The sequence below is a fragment of the Arachis duranensis genome, chromosome 2 (genome assembly GCF_000817695.3).
Source record: "Arachis duranensis cultivar V14167 chromosome 2, aradu.V14167.gnm2.J7QH, whole genome shotgun sequence".
Classification (NCBI taxonomy): Eukaryota; Viridiplantae; Streptophyta; class Magnoliopsida; order Fabales; family Fabaceae; genus Arachis; species Arachis duranensis.
The window spans coordinates 26,664,424-26,675,050 of NC_029773.3; the positions used below are offsets into that span (position 1 = coordinate 26,664,424).

The following is a 10,627-nucleotide window of genomic DNA, read 5'->3' on the forward strand; positions in this document are numbered from 1 at the left end:
GTAGTGTCATTATTCACATATACAAGGTAAACTAATAATAATAAAGATTAACATATATAGTAAAAATAAAATAGACGGAGACTATTATGTTTAACACAAAATTTTTAGAGGTTGATTTGAATAATTATTCTATCAAAAAATAAATTATGGATTAATTTATCTATCAGAATAAAATCTTAAAAATTAATCTATGTATTAATTTTTTTTAAAGACTAAAATAATCGCTTTTAAAATCTTTAAAAATTGATTAAGTTAATTATTCAAAATATAAGTAGACAATAAAAATATTAAATAATATGAACAATGGATATATCAAATATTCATTTTACTAAATGTGTGGATGATTATTCTAATATTAAAATTTAAATGATAATTTGAAAATATAATGTATTTTTATTTAATTAATAATTATTCATGTTGTTCAAAAAAATCATTAATTACCTAGCATAACCTTTATTCGAGCCTTCAAATTAATTACCCACGTGGCAAAGAGGCAAAACAAAAAGAAAAAGGGGACCCATGAAAATATTTTCCAGCTTGGTCTAAAGTGTAAGCCAAAATCAAACCATATATAATTCATTAACTAAAGTCATTCCTTCGTTATGTTCCATCACCTTCGTGTCTAATCACGTTGAAATGATCGAACCTATGTACCTAATAATACATATATATCATTTCCAACCAAACAAAATTTCAAAACATAAAAAAACAAATATGAAGAAAATCTAAGAGACATTAAAAATTTCTAAAATACTATATCTTAATACTTCTTTCTTTCTTCTTTCATATCTTCCAAAAAAACTTCATATATAGTATATTAATAATTACTAAAAAAAATTTTCATTACAATAAAATTTATTTTTAATTATAGTTTAATTAGAGTTTATATGTTAAATAAATTTATTGAATAAATAAATTAAAATATATATAAATACATAAAGTTATAACAAATTTTGAAATAATAAATTGCGTATAAATTGTATAGTTTTTTATCTCTCATTTTTCTTTTCTGATTAAAAATTTCAAATTTAACCGGTTTCTTTCTTCAAATTGTCTACGTCTTTATTTGAAGAAATTCTTGTGCAAAAATAAAATTCTTTTAAAAAATGCAAAGAAACTAAGATAGAATTATCAAACAATAGCGTAACGAAAATTTTTTATGTCTTTTAATTTTTTTATCTATTCATTTTATTTTTTGAGATTTTTTGGATTGAAAATGATTAATAAAAATATGATTTGAAAAAAATTATAAAATCATAATAATATTTTTTTTTTAAATTATGGGTCTTACATAATTTCTATAACAACAATAGATTTTGGTGATTATTCATTTAGTATGGTTGCATGAAGATGTGTTTAAGCAAGTTGGACATTATTTGGGGTTGTCATATATAGTTACGTTGTTTCATATCTAACTAGTTTTATCTTTTTTTAAATTATATTTTGTACTGGACAATGACAATGAATGAAAGTAGTTTTTTTTCACATTTTTTTTACTCATAATATATGTAATTAGTTTACATACACAACAATTACATTGTGTGAATATAAAAATATAAAAACATAATTAACAAAAAAATAAATTAAAATAGAAATGAGAATTTATATTGTTCTCTCTTAAAATTTTAATAATTTTAGTAATTATTTATTTATTTTTATTTATTGTTTTATTTTTGTAATCTTTAGTTAATGAGGAAAAAAGACAAAAGATCATAAAAGTAAAAAATAAATAAATAATAAAAATTACTAAAATTTTAGAAAAAATAAAAATTGTTAATATAAAAATTATAAAAATTAAATAAAAAAATAGTTAAGAATTAATATTTTAATAATTAAATTTTCCTAACGATTTTTTAAAGTAATCTTTTTAAATTAATTAACTAATTAATTTCAAGTGAATATTCATATGTATCTATATAGCGTTGAGAATCAAACATCATATATTAAAGATTATAAAAAATAGTTAAAGATATATTTATCTCCTTATAAAAAGATTTGGTTCTTCTTCTTAAATAATATAAAAATATTTAGTCTTTTTTAATAATTTTGGTATTAAAGGTCCTTTTTAATAATTAAATCTTTCTAACAGTCCTTTAAAATAATTTTTCCAAAATTTATTTTAGATTTATTTGAATTTTTACATAGAATTTTTTTTTATTTTATGCTATTTTTTTTATCTTTTAGAGTTTAATAAGAATCGAACTCTAAATTAAACTTTTTGATTATAAAAAGTATAATATCATGTCATGGTAGTAGTTTTTTCAAATTAAAATTTTAATCGAATAAAAAGAGTTTGATAAATTGTTATATCTTTAAGACTTTAACCATATTTGTATTATATATAAGAGTAATTTTTTATTTTAATAAAGAGATAAATCATTATTTTAATATTTTGATAAAAAAAGTTTTTTTTTCAGTCTTTAACCATTTACCAAATAATAAAAATCTCCATCACAATTTAAAAACTTAGTTACCCCTCCTCATTAATCTAAAAAATTGATCTAAGCAATTCATGTAATCTGGTTGCCAAATGATTACCTGAATAATTGGAGATTGATTAAAAATTTTTAAATTATAAAAAATTACTTTATTTTTTGAATAAATAGACAGAAATCTAAAACGGCATTTACTCTTTGATAAATGACTTTAATTTATCTCCGATTTGTTTTTTAAGAAACAAAAATGAAGGTTCTACTGATGGTAAAATTATGTTAGAGTAAGATGATAGAAATAGAAGAAGAGAGAAAGAGTAAACAAAAGAAGAAGACAATAAAGAGCATGATACCTTGGATATCTTCTTCAATTGGGTTCTCATTGTTCTTTTCCAACTGAAAAACCAACACACTGATCAGAATACAAATGGAGCCAGGGTGCCGCAAATTAATTTAATACCAAACATATATATAGAGATTATCCAAACCCAACTTGGGTTATTTATTTGTTTTTCTTATGACAATTAATTAAAACACAAAAAAAAAGTTTAAAAATTGAAATAAAAGAGATGTCATCAAGGGAGAAGAAAACAAAACAAATAAAATAAAATAAAAGAAAGAAACCGGTCTAAGAAGTTAGAAGAACTAAGATATATATATTTTTTTTCTTCTACTTGTACGAGAAAACTGTGTTTGTTGTTTAAGATTATAAACTACAGAATTGATTGAAGAAATTTTCAACGACAATATTTAAGACCTAGTTGCAGGGCAAACGGAGACATGTATCGTTTTTTTTTTGTTTTTTTGTTTTTTTTAAACGAGGAACGGATATGAATATGTGTTATAAAAAAAAGGAAAAGTTTAGGAGGGCAGCAATTTTATTAAATTTTGCTCAGTATGTAACCAGTAAAAAAAAGTGAGTTATTGGATAAAATTTCACACCAATCTTACACCATTAATTAAAATCATCATTGATGATTATTTAATAACTACAAATCACAAAAATTACTAGCTTCCTAACCCTTCTCTAAAAAAAGAGTTTATGGATTGGTGAGAATGAAATAAAGTCGGAAACTTTTTTGACTTTTTGATGAGAGAAACAAAAACCCATGAAATGAAATGAAAGCAAAATCAATAATCTTGTTAGGGAAAACAGAATGCAAGGTTAAAGGGAAGAAAAAAAAAATGAAAATTAGAAATGTAATGTTAGAGAAGCTTAATTAATTATGGCAAATTAAAGCACTTACCAGAAGATAGAGAATGAGAGAGAAGAGAAATGAAATGAGTGTATTGTATTATAATATGCGACACCGTTTTTGTATGGTGTGATGAAGTGAAGAAAGGGAGCATGGAGATAGAAGAGAAATCAATCAAATCATAGCGTGTAACACTATTTTCAAGTTTTAATAGAAGCCTGAAAGCTGCTTCTTCTTTACCTTAATTTATTGTCTTTGTTTTGTACAAGGTGTGGCTGGCTATTTGACAATAAAGAGAAAAAATCCTCGACGAACAAGGTTAGTTGGTTGTCTCAGCAAGCAAGCTAAGACTCTGTTTAGATTTCATTTTTTGGCTAATTTTGAGTTAATACTCAAATTGGTTTTTAAAGTGACACTCACATATTAAAGGATAATGCTAAAACAGCCAGAATTTGTTTTATTTAGCATTCATTAATTGTCGCAGTAATTAATAAATGCTAAATAAGGCAAGTTATATGATTGTTTTTGGCTGATTTTCTTTAGTTACCAAACATTTCCGCATATTAAATTGGTCACTAAAATATTAATTTACTTAATTTAGTCTCTAAAATTGACAAATGTAACTTAATTTAGTCTTTTAACAATTTTTCGTTAACATATCAATAAAATTTTACAACGAGAGTACTGACATAATCGTTAGTGACACGGGATAAAACACTATTTATCCATATTCATAATATGATATATTCACATATCACTAACATACTATTATTATAAGTGACTTAATTTAATTCCTAAAATTAAAAATTATGAATCAAAGTGGTCCTAGTCTAATTTTTAAATCATTTTAAACCTGCTAATTCGTATATTTATTACATATAACTTAAATAATATTCTCACCCCATAATAAAAAACCTATATATTCCAAAAAACTTACCATAGCCCATTCATTTGTTTCTTATTAGATTAGGTCAATAATCCTTTTCAAATTCTGATAATATATAGAGTATATGAAACATGTGTAATGTTTGATTTTAATGATGAATTTAAAAGATAAAAAAATAGAAAAAAGAATAAAAGATATCAATATCTATATAACAGATAAATTTAGTCTCTTTGTTTAACTATTTTTTAAATTTTAAACAAATCTCTTTTAATAATTTTGATATATAGTGATAATAATCCTTAATACGATAAATAAAACTTAAATAAGTTTCTATTGAGTTTTTATTTTCTATAAAATATGAAGTAAGCTTGAGAATTAATGAGCCAATTGGAACCTTTACTTTTCTCCTAACCATGTGATTTGGTGTTGTCACTTTTTTTTTTTAAAAAATATAATGTGAGTAAAATTAATTTTCGACCATATATATAATGTGCTATTTGATTATCTTAGAACTTTTTGGGTTTGAACTTCCATTAATTAGTGAATTCTATGTTTAACAAATTGAGCTGAATGGATAATCTAAGCTTGATTCTCCGCATCCATTATGGGTTTGTAAGTCACCATGTATATTAAACCACAACTAGAAAATTGATTAATACAGACAGATTTACAGACAGATTTAGTCTTTATTACAGACAGATTTTTGGTTACCGACGAAATTACCGACGGATTTTATCCCTCTGTAAAAGCCTCGTCGGAAATTATTTACCGACGGATTTTTTTCCGTCGGAAAATTACCGACGGATTTTTACCAGTTTCCGACGGATTTTCCCTCTGTAAATTCTCCATCCATTTCCAGAGAACGACGAACTTTCCGACGGATTTTCCGTCGGTAATTACAGACGGACTCTCCGACGGATTTTCCGTCTGTAATTACAGACAGACTTTTCGACGGATTTTCCGTCTGTAATTACAGATGGATTTTCCGATAGATTTTCCGTCGGAAATTGGAGGCTTGAAAGCATTCTAAACTCTAAATACAGACAGAAAATCCGTCTGTAAATCCGTCTGTAAGGTAAAACATTTTTTTTAGATTTTTCTATTGCAAAATAAACCAGTTTTCATACAAAATAAATATAAATTTAATGAATACAAATTTTCATCTAATTTTTATCTAACTTGTATCCAAACATTCATAGTATTTCAAAATAACCAGTATTTGATATTAGCAATAGAACCAAACATGTTTTGTTTTTACATTGTATCAAGAACAAAGACAACAGTACCAAGTTAATTATCAAATTTTCATTGAAATTTTTTGGTTTTTACAATGTATCAAGAACAAAGCCAATAGTGCCAAGTTAATTATCAAAATTTCATTGTGAAATTTTTACATAAATACACACAGAATGATTAAACAAGGCCAGCCATTCTTGATGATATCCCAAATGTCATATCATTTCCATCATACATTTACGCCAGCAAATTCTTTGGCCATGCTAGTGGATACCATTTTCACAGGAGTCTGCATATGTAGAGGATAGAAATTAATTAAAAATATTGGATTCATCATAAACTACTACATAGTACTCGGGACAAAGAGCAAAATCAAGAGTGGTAAGTACCATATTTGTAGGAATTTGATCTGTTGGTGCAGGAAGATTGAAGAAATATCTCACATAAACACCAAAATGGTTCACCTGATTCCAAAGTTCAATGTGTACCATGAGTAACCAAGAAAAACAAGACACATACATTCTTGAATTACAGCAGTAGAAAATGAGAATTGGCAAAGATTTCTTGCCAGAGAAAATGAGAAGAGACCAATTAGATAAGATTCGAAGTCACTAAGAGAAAATGAACTTATACCCTTGCAATAGCTCTATCTTCTACTAAATTCAGTTTTCTGAGGCTAGATCTTATGCTTTTTAGTTTCAATGTATCACTACCAGACCAGGTATAACATATAATCTGCACAAAATGAAACATGACATCAAGGATAAATATAGAAGGAAGTAAACCAAAATAACATTAAAGGCATGCTAGGCACCTGGTTTAGAGAAATTTCAAGTGAATGAAGGGCTTCCTCAAAAGTGGAGAGGGAAAATGACCAAGAGCTAATGTTCCAACAATGTCATTAACCTGATTAAAATGAACACAAAATTAAGGTTTTTTAATTAAGACAAATGAAATGAAACAAAAAGAACATACATTTGATAGCGCACTGACGTGTTGATTAGGAACGTGAGATCATCTCACGGTTAGAAATAGAAGCATAACGTGTGTTTCTGTTGATTGTAAAGTTGACAAAGTTAGGTCCTAGTTTTTCCAAAGCAATAGAAGGCTTTCAGTTTGCTTATACTTCATACAAAATAAAAACTAAACTGTTATTGTCTTTCCCAGTAAGCAGACAACAATACATATAGTCTTTATAACTAGTTTCTTGCATTTTTTCATCCACTGGAAAATTAGCTCCTATCAGGCCATGGATATCTAGATCAGCAATTAATTAAGCATTGTATATCTAGTGATTACATAATTGACCAGTCAATGAGTCGAGTAAATCTGTATTCTCATATTAGATTAGTGAGCACGGAAAGCATAGAACTAAGTACACATTTCCACAGGATCAAAAAGAAGCACAACATCTGATTAATTATCATGAAATAATATGCAAGTATTTCCATTAAAATCTTATCTTTATGGTCAATGATAACTTACCGTTAGATCAGTGGTTATGGTATTTGAGGCTCCACCAAAAAGCCTCCTTAATGGCACACGAATACTATTTGCAACAGCATCAATTATTGCCATCTCCGCCCCAGCCCTAACCTTTAATATTACATAAATCCCAACTGAATGAAAATAGCTTTATTGCTATAGTAGTATTAAGAGAAAATTATGGAGTATGAAGGAAAAAGGTTGAATTATCCTTAAGAAAGCACCAGGACAAGATTCATTTTCCTTTGTACATTTTGACTAAAGGCATGGTTCTTGAAGTGACATTGGCATCGACTTTCTTTGCTCCCCACATGATCTGTCTTCATAAAGTGGTCTGCCAAAAGAAGAGCTAAAAAAGTTAACTCTTCCACTCCGCAAAACCATAATAATTATTGGTCATGAAGTAGTACATACAAGTAGTACTCATCAATTATATTAGGCACAAAATAGTGATTTAATAATAACTAACAACTTCAAGCAAGGAAAAATACTACCAATCACAAATGCAAAACATGAGAAAACTGACACCCAATTTCATAAGCAATCCAAGAGGAAAAGTACCTAAATCTTGTGAATCGGGAAAAGGAAACACAGAAAACAAGTTCCGCTCTTTTCCATCTCTCTCAGGAAATTCATCAAACACATGGCAAGCATAACAATACTAAAGCGAGACAATCTCTCAAGCATGTTCCTCCAACAACAATAACAACACAATTAACAGGGAAATTGAAATTGATACCTTGAGAAGATCATTGGCTTCAAGTGTCTCAATGAAAGAGGTTGCAACATTGGGGGTAACGTGATTTGGTGGAGAATCCTACAGGCACAGTCCATATATGCAAGTGAAACGCTTCTTCCATGTATAGTATTTCCAATAACAAGTTAATTATGTTCAATAGAAATTATTAAGTGTTTCAATAACAAGTCCATATATACAGAAGCTTAATAAAACCCACCATAGAGATGAGTATTTCAATGTTATTGTCTAATGAACAATTTAAAATAAGCACATATATAAGAGAGTTGAAGATATTGTACCTGGTGTGATGGTTATTGTCTTATTATATTTGTAGTCTCCAATAAAACCAGGAACCCATGCACACAAATTGTAATCACCGGGTACAATATTGTTGATTACAAAAATACCATTCTTGTCGGTTCGAGTCCAAAATTGATAACCCTGTAAATGCATTCGAATTATTTCTAATAAGCACTAAAGCTATAAGAGTTGTAGCTAGAATATGTAAAATTATTCTTATAAAAAAATATACTCAAATTATAAATTGAACTGAAAATACAATCTCACACCTTCAAATCCGACTGGCACTTCAAGGTAATTTCAAAGACAGCATCAAGTCCTCCAAGCTCCCTTAGTTTTTCCTTAAAATTTTGACCAGTCTTACATACAGCACCAGAAGTTTCTGAAAACAGATTCCCCGTCATTAAGAAACAATATCAACAATAAGAACGATAAAACAAACAGTTCAAAGAATCATTAAAACTAAACAGATTTGGTTATTCATTGTTAATTTCGTCTATTAAAAACATACAACATATAAGAGAAGAATATCTTCAGCCAATAATATTTATAGAGTAAAATCTGGAAGGTGATATACACTACAATACCATAAAGAGAAATGGAAGATAAACAAGCCTTCTCGATGATCAACAATGCTAACCATTCCGGGCATAACTCTGGCATCTCTATGTTGTTGTCAATCTGGAATCTCTTTCTTCGCAGATAGTAAAATAATTGATAAACCTATAACAAGCTCAATCAGCATCAACAGCAACAAGAAGATAGAAACTGCGAAGAAAAATTGATAAACCTAAAATTGGCACAGAAAAATTGAGCCCTAACCACCAAAATCACAAAATCAGATTATACCTGAAATTCACTAAGGGAGCAAACGCGACAGGAGCGGCGGCGGATAGAGCTCTGTGACAACGGCAATGAAGGGAGCATACACGACGAGAGCGGCGGAGGGAGCTCTGCAACGATGGCAACCAAGGGAGCAGACGCGACGAGAGCGGCGGCGGAAGGAGCTCGTGGGAGGCAAGGGATGACATAGAGATCGTGCGATGCGAACGGCGGAAGAAGCTCGTGCGACCAGAGAAGGAGCAGCGAGATTAGGGTTAAGTTAGGTTTATATCAATATTTTTCGACGGAAGATTTTAAATTACAGACGGATTTTCTGTCTGTAATAATTTAGTAAAAACGCAGCGTTTTGTCTATTTAATTACAGACGGATTTTCCGTCTGTAACTATTTCTCACTGAAAAAAATTAATTTTTCCGACAGATTTATCGACGGATTCTCTTTTCCGTCTGTAATTTATGCTAATCCATTTTTTTTGTTTTCTGACAAAAAATCTCTCTGAAATTCCCTCTGTATTTCAGTGGGATAAAATCCGTCGGAAATATCCGTCTGTAATAACTAGTTTTCTAGTAGTGAACTTAGGCCCAATATTAATTAATGTAGAGTAAATAATAAATTGATCTTGAACTTTTAGACTAAACACTTTAATTTTTAATAAATTTTTTTATTTTACAATTTTTTGAGATGAACTGAAATGGATTGTTTTTTTTATAAAGAAGATTAATTTATTTTATAATAATAATTTTTGAAATTTAATTATTTTATAATAAAATTTATTAGGATTTATTTATTCAATATGCATATTAATTAAAAATTTTAAAGTAACAAAGAAAATCATTTATCTGATGAAAATAATTTTCAAAAATGATTGAGAACTAAAGTATTTGATTTGAAATTCGATAATGACCAACAGTAATAATTTTTTACTATATTTATTTCTCTCTTCTTTTACTGTGTAAATCATTGTGAACTATAACGATTTATTACTGAGATAAAAGGACTACATAAAATCGTTTTAAGCCAAAACAATTTATTATTAGACAAACACTTTTATAAATCGCTTTAAGAGTGATTTATTAGAGAAGAAACGCTTATATAAATGCAAAACTACTTACTACATACGAGACAGACAAAAAAGATTTTTTTTAAATGTACATATAATATTTACGAATAACTATGTCGTTTACACTGTTAGTAAATAAAATATTTTAGATGAACTTAACGTTTAGCGATAATTTTAATGCAAATTGATGAAACATTAGGGACAAAATTAAATACAATTAAACATTAAAAATATTTTTAAAAAAATTATAAAAATTAAAAATAAAAAACATATTTTATCCTATAATTTATTAGAATTTGGATCTATTAAAAGTATCGGCGGGTACACACAATTTCAGATGGTCCCAGTATGGATCGTGGGCCTTGTATGTGGGACTGATTATTTAACAATAGTATATTAATAAATTTGAAAGCATATAATGAATACAAAAAACAACCAAAAAAAAAAAAAT

The 10,627-nt window shown here is 27.7% G+C and overlaps 1 long non-coding RNA gene across 5 annotated transcripts; it reads right to left on the reverse strand.

Annotated features, from left to right (window-relative positions):
- Nucleotides 1-5,840: 5,840 nt before the first annotated feature.
- LOC107474099 (uncharacterized) lies at nt 5,841-9,274 on the reverse strand. 5 transcript variants are annotated; one of them, XR_008006078.1, is made up of 11 exons: nt 9,124-9,274; nt 8,862-8,997; nt 8,544-8,656; nt 8,274-8,415; nt 7,975-8,052; nt 7,487-7,569; nt 7,236-7,346; nt 6,565-6,656; nt 6,384-6,485; nt 6,140-6,214; nt 5,841-6,039 (listed from the first exon to the last, which is right to left on the reverse strand). It is a non-coding gene; the product is annotated as an uncharacterized LOC107474099 (long non-coding RNA). The 5 variants fall into 5 exon arrangements; XR_008006080.1 differs by adding an exon at nt 6,744-6,802 and having other exon boundaries at nt 7,236-7,569; XR_008006079.1 differs by adding an exon at nt 6,726-6,802 and having other exon boundaries at nt 7,236-7,569.
- Between the last annotated feature and the right edge of the window lie 1,353 nt (nt 9,275-10,627).